Raw genomic sequence first — 13,127 nt, 5'->3', positions numbered from 1 at the left:
CGAAATTATAACAAAAATTCCCTTTTTCCAAAAAAAAAAAAAATATATAAATTTTTTAGTTTTTTTTTAGAAAGAAGTGTCTTATGACTTATGATTATTAGATTCCAACTCGTCCAGATGATGTGTATCATACCAACAAGCACTAATGTGTAGGGCTGCAACAATATACCGGTATATCGGTATATATCGCAATACGCAATCCGCATATTGTATTGTGATATGATTTTTATCATACCGGTACGAAAATTTTACAACAATTCATTCACATTTCGTCCAGAAAAGCCATCCGAAATAATGATAAAAAGGTAAACAAAACAAAGCAGTGTAAATTATTTTTTACGTAAAAAAAGCATTCTAAAAAGTGTATTATACGGAGTAGCGTTGTTACATGGGAGCATTCATTCGATGCTTTTGAACAGATTATCGTTGAATTAATTGCGCACAGCTGTAAATGTTTCGTTCGATTCTGATTTGAGCATTATTTGTTATCCGAATTTGGAAACACGCTTCCAAATTTGAATGCTAACGCGACAATAAAAAATTATAGCGTCAAATAAAAAGTGCTTTATCCTTTGTCTCAATAAAAAGCGCGCAAAAATTATACAGACATGTAGAACGTCGCATGGAAAGTATGGGTGTATTTTCTGTTGTATAAAAACGGGAACATCACGTCAGCTGAATTACGCGTGTTCAGTGGGAAAAACGCCCCGGTTGGACGTTATTTCATCACATCTTTAAATTGTAACAATTGCAAAAATGTATTTGATACTTAAGAAAATTTGCAAATGTTTGTGTTTCTTATTATTCTTGAGCACATTTATAGTAAATATTTACCAGAATTTGCTTCTTTTTTTTTTGGAAATTGGGAATTTTTTGCCACATTTTGGGAAAAAAATATACTTTTTGGGATTGGGAACATAGCCGAATTTCGGCTATAAAATCGGGCCAAAAAAAACCCTGACCACTGTTCCGACTCATTTGCAGTCTGCATAATTTTTACTGCAGGTAGTGCAGGCCTACCTGCAAAGCGTGCACTCTCATTGGCCAATATCGATTGCATACAACGATGCTCCGCCCAGCGTAGCTAAGCTCATACTGACTTGCAAAACTCGCTACACTATTTGTACGCTATCACGTCCAAATAAAAACACATTAAATTCGCCTGGATGGCAGCCTATGGACGTTATCCTTTGCATGCATATTTAACTCACTATTCTTGCTGTCATTTTCATTTTGAAATTTCGAATAGTGTAAATATTTGACGACTCAAAACATCGTTAACGACTTAACAGGTAGATCTACATCAAATATCACAACGTGGAAAATATTAATTGGTGTAATGCGACCTAAGCGAATACGACAAATTTTTTTGGCAACATTACAACAGTTCCAAATATGGTGGATAGAGCATATGAAAGAATAACAAAGTAAACTAGAAATGGCACGGCAGAGACCGACGCGTATCCCCACGCAGCATGTTTGACCCAGGGGCGCCCCCCAAGGTTGGTAATGGGGCCATGCATAGTTGAGATTGACCGTATTGTCATAAGAGAAGTTGAGTATCAATTAGAAGTGAATTGGTGTAGAAATGAAGAAATTATAGTAAAAGGCAATTTTGGATGGGTGTGGCCTATGTGGGCGGGGTGCCCCAGGGTTGGTAATGGGGCCATACATAGTTGAGATTGACCGTATTGTCATTAGAGAGGTTCAGATTCAATTTGAAGTAAATTGGTGTAGAAATGAAGAAATTATAGTAAAAGGCAATTTTGGGTGGGCGTGGCCTATGTGGGCGGGGCGCCCCAGGGTTGGTAATGGGGCCATGCATAGTTGAGATTGACTGTATTGTCATAAAAGAGGTTCAGTATCAATTTGAAGTGAATCGGTGTAGAGATGAAGAAATAATAGTAAAAGGCAATTTTGGGTGGCGTGGCCTATGTGGGCGGGGCGCCCCAGGGTTGGTAATGGGGCCATGCATAGTTGAGATTAACCGTATTGTCATAAGAGAGGTTCAGTATCAATTTGAAGTGAATCGGTGTAGAAATGAAGAAATTATAGTAAAACTTCAATTTTGGGTGGGCGTGGCCTATGTGGGCGGGGTGCCCTAGGGTTGGTAATGGGGCCATGCATAGCTGAGATTGACCGTATTGTCATAAGAAAGGTTCAGTATTAATTTGAAGTGAATCGGTGTAGAAATGAAGAAATTATAGTAAAACTTCAATTTTAGGTGGGCGTGGCCTATGTGGGCGGGATGCCCCAGGGTTGGTAATGGGGCCATGCATAGTTGAGATTGACCGTATTGTCATAAGAAAGGTTCAGTATTAATTTGAAGTGAATCAGTGTAGAAATGAAGAAATTATAGTAAAACTTCAATTTTAGGTGGGCGTGGCCTATGTGGGCGGGATGCCCCAGGGTTGGTAATGGGGCCATGCATAGTTGAGATTGACCGTATTGTCATAAGAGAGGTTCGGTATCAATTTAAACTAAAGACAATCGGTGTAGAAATGAAGAAATTATAGTAAAAAAACTTGCGTAAAAATCTCTGATCCAGCCCCGCCCCAACCCCCATAACTTTTGACCCAGGGGTCAGATCAAAATTCCAAATAGTGCATGGTGGCACATATGCTCATAGCTACCATGTGGGTAAGTTTCAAGGTTCTAGTGCTTATAGTTTAGGAGGAGATAGTGGCCAGGACAGACAGACAGACGGACGGCGGAGATAGCCACAATATCCCCATGCTTTTCAAAAAGCGTGGGGATAATAAAAAGCAATTAATTCTTGCTTTAATGGTACCATTTGCATGAGTTTTGCTTCAAACAGGTAAACGGTGATAAGTTTTTGCAGTATCAGTACCTATGCCTTTGCAGTGGTTTTAAAATGTTGCACCTTTGGGCAATAGACGGCGCATCACAACTCTCAGGCATCCTTGAGTTATAAAGCTGAGAGTTGAATTATTGCAACTAGGTAATCTATATAAACGTCCCACTGGCCCGTAGCAAGAGTTTTGAAAGGGGGGTTGCAAATTTTCCCATCAACAATTGTTATTGACCAACGAAGTGGGGAAGGGGGTATGTGGGGGAGCGGGTGTCCTCCTGCAATTGGGGGGATTTGGAAGTCCTACACCTAGACAATTTTGAAAATGAAACGTAAAATCCTGCATTCTGGTGACTTTTTATCTGTATATAGAGACTGAAGTAATATGGCACTTTCATTTACCATACTCGTCCACTGATCGACATGATTATGACAGGGCTCACGCTGCTGCCAGACATTACCGCCAATTGCGATTATTTTATCCAACTGACTATTATTTCTTAAAATTGTCGTTAAAAAATGGCGATTATTTTATCTGCCTACATAAAAAAATTGCCTCTTCAAGTTTTTTGGCTAGTGTGAAAGGCGTGTAAATCGGGTCATCAAACTGGAAAAATCGATAACAAGATTACCTGTGTACACACTCGACCCTATGTATTGTCATACATGTGTTAATTAACGTCTTTGACATCATGGCCTAGAGCGTTTTTCTCAATCAGTGTCCGACAGAAGTGATATCTTCGTTACTTTTTCCCCAATTATTCTTTAATCGTCATTATTGAAAATCGCCAAGAATATTGTTGGCTGGTTTTGTTTTTCATACCTTTTTTTAGCTCATCTATTTTTTGAAAAAAAATTATGAGCTATTGTCATCACCTTGGCGTCGGCGTTGGCGTCCGGTTAAGTTTTGCGTTTAGGTCCACTTTTCTCAGAAAGTATCAATGCTATTGCATTTAAACTTGGTACACTTACTTACTATCATGAGAGGACTGGGCAGGCAAAGTAAGATAACTCTGGCGTGCAATTTGACAGAATTATGTGCCCTTTTTATACTTTTTTGGTTAAGTTTTGCGTTTAGGTCCACTTTTCTCAGAAAGTATCAATGCTATTGCATTCAAACTTGGTACACTTACTTACTATCATGAGGGGACTGGGCAGGCAAAGTTAGATAACTCTGGCGTGCATTTTTACAGAATTATGTGCCCTTTTTATACTTAGAAAATTGAAAATTTTGGTTAAGTTTTGTGTTAAGGTCCATTTTATTCCGTAAGTATCAAAGCTATTGCTTTCATACTTGCAACACTTACTAACTATCATAAGGGGACTGTGCAGGCAAAGTAATGTAACTTTGACTGGCATTTTGACAGAATTATGGGACCTTTTTATACTTAGAAAATTGAAAATTTGGTTAAGTTTCGTGTTTTGGTCCACTTTACCCCTAAAGTTTCATAGATATTGCTTTCATACTTGGAACACTCACAAACTATCATAAGGGTACAGTTAAAAGAAAAAGTTGCATAACTCTGGTTGTCATTTTTACGGAATTATGGCCCTTTTTTGGCTTAGTAACTTTGAATATATGGTTAAATTTTGTGTTTCGATCCACTTTACTTCTTAACTATCAAGGCTATTGCTTTCAAACTTCAAATACTTTCATGCTATCATGAGGTTACTGTACCTGGCAAGTTGAATTTTACCTTGACCTTTGAATGACCTTGACTCTCAAGGTCAAATTATTAAATTTTGCTAAAATTGCCATAACTTCTTTATTTATGATTAGATTTTATTGATACTTTGACAAAACTACTCTTACCTGACATACCACAATAGACTACACCCAAACCATCCCCCGTGCCCTCCCCCCCGAATCCCCCCCCCCCCTATTTTTTTTTTTTTTTTTTTTTTTAAGATCATCTCACAAATGACCACCACACCCTCACTAAACCCACCCCCCCCCCCACCCCCCCCCCCCCCCCCCCCCCCCCCCCCCCCCCCAATTTTTTTTTTTTTTTTTGAAACGGTTAAAATACACAAATATTTATTTTTAGTATTTTATGTTTGAAATATCGTCCAACCATCGCACCCAAGAATCCCAACCCACCCCACCCCTCCCCCCCACCCGAATCCCCCCCCTATTTTTTTTTTTTTTTTTTTTTTTTAAGATCATCTCACAAATGACCACCACACCCACACACTATACCCCCCCAACCCCCCCCCCCCCCCCCAAATTTCATTTTTTTTTTTTACGGTTAAAAATTACAAATATTTATGCCCCCCTTCGAAGGAGAGGGGGTAAATTGCCTTGCTCATGTCGGTCGGTCGGTCGGTCCGTCCACCAGGTGGTTGTCGTATGATAACTCGAGAACGCTTGGGGCTAGGATCATGAAACTTCATAGGTACATTGATCATGACTAACTCAAGAACGCTTGGGGCTAGGATCATGAAACTTCATAGGTACATTGATCATGACTCGCAGATGACCCCTATTGATTTTGAGGTCACTAGGTCAAAGGTCAAGGTCACGGTGACCCGAAATAGTAAAATGGTTTCCGGATGATAACTCAAGAACGCATACGCTTAGGATCATGAAACTTCATGGGTAGATTGATCATGACTCGCAGATGACCCCTATTGATTTTGAGGTCGCTAGGTCAAAGGTCAAGGTCACGGTGACCCGAAATAGTAAAATGGTTTCCGAATGATAACTCAAGAACGCATACGCCTAGGATCATGAAACTTCATGGGTAGATTGATCATGACTCGCAGATGACCCCTATTAATTTTGAGGTCACTAGGTCAAATGTCAAGGTCACGGTGACCCGAAATAGTAAAATGGTTTCCGGATGATAACTCAAGAACGCATACGCCTAGGATCATGAAACTTCATGGGTAGATTGATCATGACTAGCAGATGACCCCTATCAATTTTGAGGTCACTAGGTCAAAGGTCAAGGTCACGGTGACCCGAAATAGTAAAATAGTTTCCGGATGATAACTCAAGAACGCATACGCCTAGGATCATGAAACTTCATGGGTAGATTGATCATGACTCGCAGATGATCCCTATCAATTTTGAGGTCACTAGGTCAAAGGTCAAGGTCACGGTGACCCGAAATAGTAAAATGGTTTCCGGATGATAACTCAAGAACGCATACGCCTAGGATCATGAAACTTCATGGGTAGATTGATCATGACTTGCAGATGACCCCTATTGTTTTTGAGGTCACTAGGTCAAAGATCAAGGTCACGGTGACCTGAAATAATAAAATGGTTTTCGGATGATAACTCAAGAACGCATACGCCTAGGATCATGAAACTTCATAGGTAGATTGATCATGACTCACAGATGACCCCTATTGATTTTAAGGTCACAAGGTCAAAGGTCAAGGTCACGGTGACCCGAAATAGTAAAATGATTTTCGGATGATAACTCAAGAACGCTTTTGCCTAGGATCATGACACTTCATAGGTACATTGATCGTGACTCGCAGATGACCCCTTTTGATTTTCAAGTCACTAGGTCAAAGGTCAAGGTCACAGTGACAAAAATCGTACTCACACAATGGCTGCCACTACAATGGACAGCCCATATGGGGGGCATGCATGTTTTACAAACAGCCCTTGTTATTTTTATTATTTTATGTTTGAAATACCGTCCAACCATCGCATCCAAGAATCCCCCCCCCACCACCCCCCCACCCCCCCCCCCCCCCACCCCCGATTTATTTTTTTTCGCATTTTTGAAAATAATGTAATAAATGTCCACACCCCCACACTATACACCCCTCTTCACTCCACCCCTCCCTCCTTTGTGATTGAAAATGAGAGTCCCTTCACCTTTAAAAAGAAAATAGATGAGCGGTCTGCACCCGCAAGGCGGTGCTCTTGTTTCTGCTTTTAGATTACGTTGAACATTGACAGGGCCCTAAATCTATTAAATCTGCCGTCAAAATTCGGCGGCAATCCCCCACCTGAAAAGTATACTTTTTTCCCCTTTTGGGGGGAAAAATTCCCCTAAAAAAAAAAAAAAAAAAATTTATCGAAAGATGTGTCTCATGATTATTATGTCTCAATTCTATTTCAATTTAATCTTTGCAAACATACTAAATTATGAAAAATGCAATGAATGTAGTGCAAACATGTACAAATGTAATAATGAGAGAGTAAGTACAAAAATCCCCCAAAAAGGAAACGCCGCGAAAATTCCCCCTCCTAAGGACTGCGGACCCCTTCCCCCAAAGTAGTGTGAGGGCGCTGATTGATTGATGAAATAATTATTTTATTGCCATCAACTAAATATCCCTGTTATTACTGCTGTTTGTTGTCTGCTTGGACATTTCTTGATGTGTGATAATGATTTCATTTTTTTGTAATTATTTTGTTGATGTATTTACGCATTGAGAATTAAAAAAACGCTTTAAAAATCGGCCTTAGAGTACGTTACATTATGCAACACAAATCTTGGTACTTATTTGTTATTGAATAAACTGCGTAACGGTTTTAACCAAGAATCCAGTTTAGTGTTAAGTCTAAGTTTCCCTTTTAATTAAAGTAAGTCAATCAAGAGAACTGTGTAATCTCAATGGCGGCCCATCATGTTGTTTCAAGCAAACAGCGGCTCTTGCAGGAGGTGACTGTATATTACCGGTACTATATGCCAAGAGAGATAAATCGTATGATGCTTCTAGAATTGTTAAAAAATTTCAGTTTTAACTTTTAAAGATGTAATTTATAGTTAACTTACATAGACCAAAGGCAGTTTGACTTTATTGCACAAAGTAATATACAAAGTATACATGTATGTAACTGTAGCTGATGTCTGGTTTGTTAAGTCACATCCACAACCTTGATTGTATTCTTTATTGTAAAGCCATGATAATATTTTATAAGATAATGACACTGATCTGATATTATGCTTGTTTTTAAGTATATATTATAACTTAAACCCAATACTATAGATATACATTTAATAAAACATAGATAAAATGAGATTCATTGATTTTTGCTCCACTGGCCAGAGGCCCGTGGGGCTTATGTCATGGTCCTGTGTCCGTCGTGGGTGCGTCCATGCGTTAACTTTCATTTAAACATCCTCTCCTAAACTACTGGTCCAATTCTGATAAAATTTCTATGGAATGTTCCTTGGGTGAACCTCTGTCAAATTTGTTCAAATTCTGCCCCGGGGGTCACAAAATTGAAAATTTGCTTATGTAAGGCCTATTTTGTGCAAACTTAAAAAATCTTTACGTCCATAACCATTGGGCCTAGGGCTATCAACTTTGGTATGTAGAGACATCTAATTGTCCTCTACCAAATTTGTTCAAATTATGCCCCTGAGGTCAAATTTAACCTTGCCCTGGGGGTCACAAAAATAAACATATGTTTATATAAAGCCTATTTTGTGCATACTTTAAAAATCTTCTCGTCCATTACCATCAGGCCCATGGCTATCAAAATAGGTATGTAGTGCCATCTAATAGTCCTCTACCAAATTTGTTCAAATTTTATCCCTGGGGTCAAATTTGACCCTGCCATGGGGGGTCACAAAATTGAACATATGCTTATTATGCCCCCCTTCGAAGAAGAGGGGGTATATTGTTTTGCACATGTCGGTCGGTCCGTCCACCAGATGGTTTCCGGATGATAACTCAAAAACGCTTAGACCTAGAATCATGAAACTTCATAGGTACATTGATCATGACTGGCAGATGACCCCTATTGATTGTCAGGTCACTAGGTCAAAGGTCAAGGTCACAGTGACTCAAAACAGTAAAACGGTTTCCGGATGATAACTCAAGAATGCTTAAGCCTAGGATCATGAAACTTTATAGGTACATTGATCATGACTAACAGATGACCCCTAGCGATTTTCAGGTCAAAGGTCAAGGTCACAGTGACTTGAAGCAGTAAAATGGTTTCCGGATGATTACTCACGAATGCTTACGCCGAGGATCATGAAACTTCATAGGAACATTGATCATGACTGGCAGATGACCCCTATTGATTTTCAAGTCACTAGGTCAAAGGTGAAGGTCACAGTGACTCAAAACAGTAAAATGGTTTCTGTATGATAACTCAAGAATGCTTACGCCAAGGATCATGAAACTTCATAGGTACATTGATAATGACTGGCAGATGATCCCTATTGATTTTCAGGTCACTAGGTAAAAGGTCAAGGTCACAGTGACTCGAGATAGTAAAATGGTGTCCGGATGATAACTCAAGAATGCTTACGCCTAGGATCACTAGGTCAAAGGTCAAGGTTACAGTGACAAAAAATGTATTCACACAATGGCTGCCACTACAACTGACATCCCATATTTCATTCATTGTATGCGTGTGTCCAAAAACTTTAACCTTGGTTAGAGTTTGATAACTTGCAATATTGAAGATAGCAACTTCATATTTGGCATGCATGTGTATCTCACTGAGCTGCACATTTTGAGTTGTGAAAAGTCAATGTCAAGGTCATCCTTCAAGGTCAAAGGTCAAATATCATTGTATTTTTCTGTCCTAAAACTTAAACCAATTTATGCCTAGTGGACTCTCCCATCCAGCTAAATTGGATCAATTTATCATGACTGGCAGATGACCCCTTTTGATTTTCAGATCACTAGGCAGTCTTGGCATCAATTTTTTTTAGGCACTAGCCCGGTCGGGCTACCAGCTTGGAAATTTCACTAGCCCGAATCAATTTTAACTAGCCCTAATTAAAGTTATAATTTTGTTGCATTTGTAACTATCTTTGTATTGAAGAAAAATAGAACAAAGAAGATTAAACAAATAAACACTTGATTCTGTTTTTATTCACAGTTAATTGTTGACAACAAATTTAACACAAGTTCTCAAGACATCTCCATTCCATCATGGACATTGTCTGAATCACCGACATCCAGGTCTAACATGTAAGGTTTGCTCTTAAAGGCAGCCTGAAAAAAATGATGTCATAACATGATACAAAATTGTCCATACAAATATCTGAATAAAGTAAATGCACTGCCGAACTAGCAAATTAGACTATAAGTTGTCGCCATCTGAGGCAGACGTGCTTTATGTGCTCTTGTTTTTCTTGATTTTAGTGTGGACTAAACGGTGACAATTATGAAATTTACCTATGTATCTATGAAGAACATAGTTGCTGTTGTATTGTGTTTCTTTGTTTCTATTGTGTCATTAATAGAAAGATTCATGTCGTTAGAAACAAAATACTTTTCCAAATATCATCATTTCGGATACAACGTTACGGACATATAACAGAGATTTTTTGGTGAACATTGGTCAGTTCATAGCAAACAATAGGGGATTAAGTCGCCTTCAACCCCATGTAATCAAAGCTATTTGTGATCTCAACATCGCCCGGAGCAAGAAACGTCGGAGAGGCAAATGCGGAGGGATTAACGGTTCAAATCATCTAAATCTTATCTACCCAAAAACGGTCAGTATTGTTAGCAAACAGCGTGAACAGATAAACTGCGTAAATCTAAACTGCCGGTCAGTGGTACATAAAGATGTGCAAATTGGTCAATACTTGAGAGAGAATAAAATTGCTTTTGCACTTTTAACCGAGACATGGTATACGGCTGATGAACAATATAAATTTGAGTGTTCAGATTTGAATCAAAACAGATACAAAATAAGTGTTGCAAATAGACAAAACAGAATAGGTGGTGGCATTGCTGTTGTATGTAAAAGTAATATAGATATGGTTTTACTGAAACGCGGCTGTAAAAGAAGTTTTGAGTTCGGCATATGGAAGCTAATATTGAAAAACATTACAATACATGTCATTGGCGTATACAGGCCCCAGTCATTATCAACAGTTATTCAGTTTGTCAGAGATTTTTGCGACTTTTCTGAAACAATTCTCCCGTCATACTCCAATATTCTCATATCTGGTGATTTTAATATTCACATCTATGAGAACAATAGCCCTATCGTGTTGGAATTTCAGGAATGTCTTGTTGCCTTGGGTCTAGACCAGCATGTAGATTTTATGACTCATATCGGTGGGCATATTTTAGATTTGGTCATCACTGAGTCAGTTCAGGGTGTTACTTTTAAAAAATCATCATTTTGCAGTGAAAATTACTCTCGACATAGAAAAGGAAAACATAATACGAAAATCAGTTACAAAAAGAGACTTTAGAAAAATTGTCAAAGAGTCGTTCTCGCGTGATTTACAAGATATTAATATTGATGCTGATGATGTCGATGATTACGTCGTTTCTTTTAAATTGCAAATTGAAAGCACTATTTTGTGAAATCTTATAAAATCTTGTCGAAAACCATTCGGACAATGGCTACCAAATTTGGTATGCAGTAACATCTTATAGTCCTCTACCAGGTTTGTTCAAATTATGCCCTTTGAATCAAATCGACCCTGACCCGCAGGTCACAAAATTAAATATTATATACGCTTATATCTTGCTTATTTTGTGAAAACTTTAAAAATATTCTTGTCCTTAACTCTAAGACCAGTAAGGCTACCACATTTTGTATGTAGTGAGATATAGTAGTCCTCCACAAAGTTTGCTCAAATTATGCCCCTGGGGTTAAATTTGACCCAGCCCAGGGGGTCACAAAAGTGTACATGTGCTTAAATAGGGCCTATATTTAAATATTTGCACATGCCAAGAATATTTGTTTCAGCCTTTTTTTTCAGCAGTGGAGCGATACAGGGCCATCATGGCCCTCTTGTTATTTACAATTATAGTTGTCCTAGCTTTCAGACAGTTTAAAGTTGACTCAGTGGTTAAACTGTATAATGTTTTCTAATTAAATGAAAAAAATTACTATTGAAAATGGTACATTTTTTCATTATCAAACTAGAAAACACTATACAGTACTGATATGAAAATCATCATTTAACTTTTTATCTATGAATTAAGACAAAATTAATTCTTTGTTATCCCGTGCCATAGGCGGAGGGATATTGTTTTGGTGTTGTCAGTACGTCTTTCCGTCCAGCCGTCTTACCTTCCGGCCGGCTCTTTTGTGTCCAGAGCCATATCTTGGCAGTGCTTTGGCAGATTTCTTTGAAACTTGGTATGAGTATATATATATGGATAAGAGGATGGTGCACGCCAAATGGCATTGTACACCATCTGTTCATAATGAAGTAATGGCCCTTTGTATCTTAAAAATGTTTTTTAGCTGAGTTTCAAATAGAGCACTTTTGTGTCCAGAAGCATATTGGCGGGGGATATCAATTCAACAAATTTGCTTGTTATCTATTGAAGCTAACCTACCTTCCACCTTTTTCAGGACTGGATTCTCACATTTTGAAGTCAAAACGTCTGTTGATTTCAACCATTCTATGGTTAAAAATTGTTAATAAAAATCACCCGCTATATTGGTAATGACTTCATGTAGAAATTAATTATTTGGTGACCTGTCGGAAGCCTATTAAAATCAACATTATTGTAGCACTCAAATACGAAAACTCACTGGATTCCTCGAAAAGATAAATAACCGTTTTTGCTTTGAATAAAGTTGAGTGCAACTTAAAGTACACTTTTTTTGTACTCATCAAAAAATGTTGGGTGCAAAAATGCACCCCAACCCCCCCCCCCCCCCCCCCCCTGACTACAGGTACTGTATCTCCCAGAGCCTTTGATAATTTTTGCTATTGCAGCTCTGGGAGTCCTTGTTGCAATAATTCAACTCTCAGCTTTATAACCCAAAGGATTTCTGCGAGTTGCAATGCACTGTCTTTTGTCCAAAGGTCCAAAATTGTATCTTTACTGCAAAGGCTAAGGAACACTGATAATTAAAAAAAAATTATCAACGTTTACCTGTCTAAAGGACAAATAATGCAAATGAAACCATTAAAGCAAGAAATAATTGTTTTTTATGTCCCCCACCACTATAGTGGGGGACATATTGTTTTTGCCCTGTGTGTTGGTTTGTTGGTTGGTTGGTTGGTTTGGTCAAACTTTAACATATTGCAATAACTTTTGCAATATTGAAGATAGCAACTTGATATTTGGCATGCACGTGTATCTCATGGAGCTGCACACTTTGAGGGGTGAAAGGTCTAGGTCATCCTTAAAGGTCGCTGTGGTGTAATGGATACGGTGTCCGCCTAGCGACCGGGAGGTCAAGGGTTCGATCCCCACCATGGGAGCGTTCTTTAGATTTTCCCCAAAGACACCCAAGTACTGGTTCTAGGCCCAGGAAACGGACTCGAGAGCGTTTATATAAGCCCTTGGCTTTCGATGCAATCGAGCTAAAATAAATAGGTTTAAACTAAGGTCATCCTACAAGGTCAAAGGTCAAATATATAGCTTTAAAGCGGCGCAAAAGGGGACATGGT

The sequence above is a fragment of the Dreissena polymorpha genome, chromosome 5 (assembly GCF_020536995.1).
Source record: "Dreissena polymorpha isolate Duluth1 chromosome 5, UMN_Dpol_1.0, whole genome shotgun sequence".
Classification (NCBI taxonomy): Eukaryota; Metazoa; Mollusca; class Bivalvia; order Myida; family Dreissenidae; genus Dreissena; species Dreissena polymorpha.
This window is presented reverse-complemented; position numbering follows the sequence as displayed.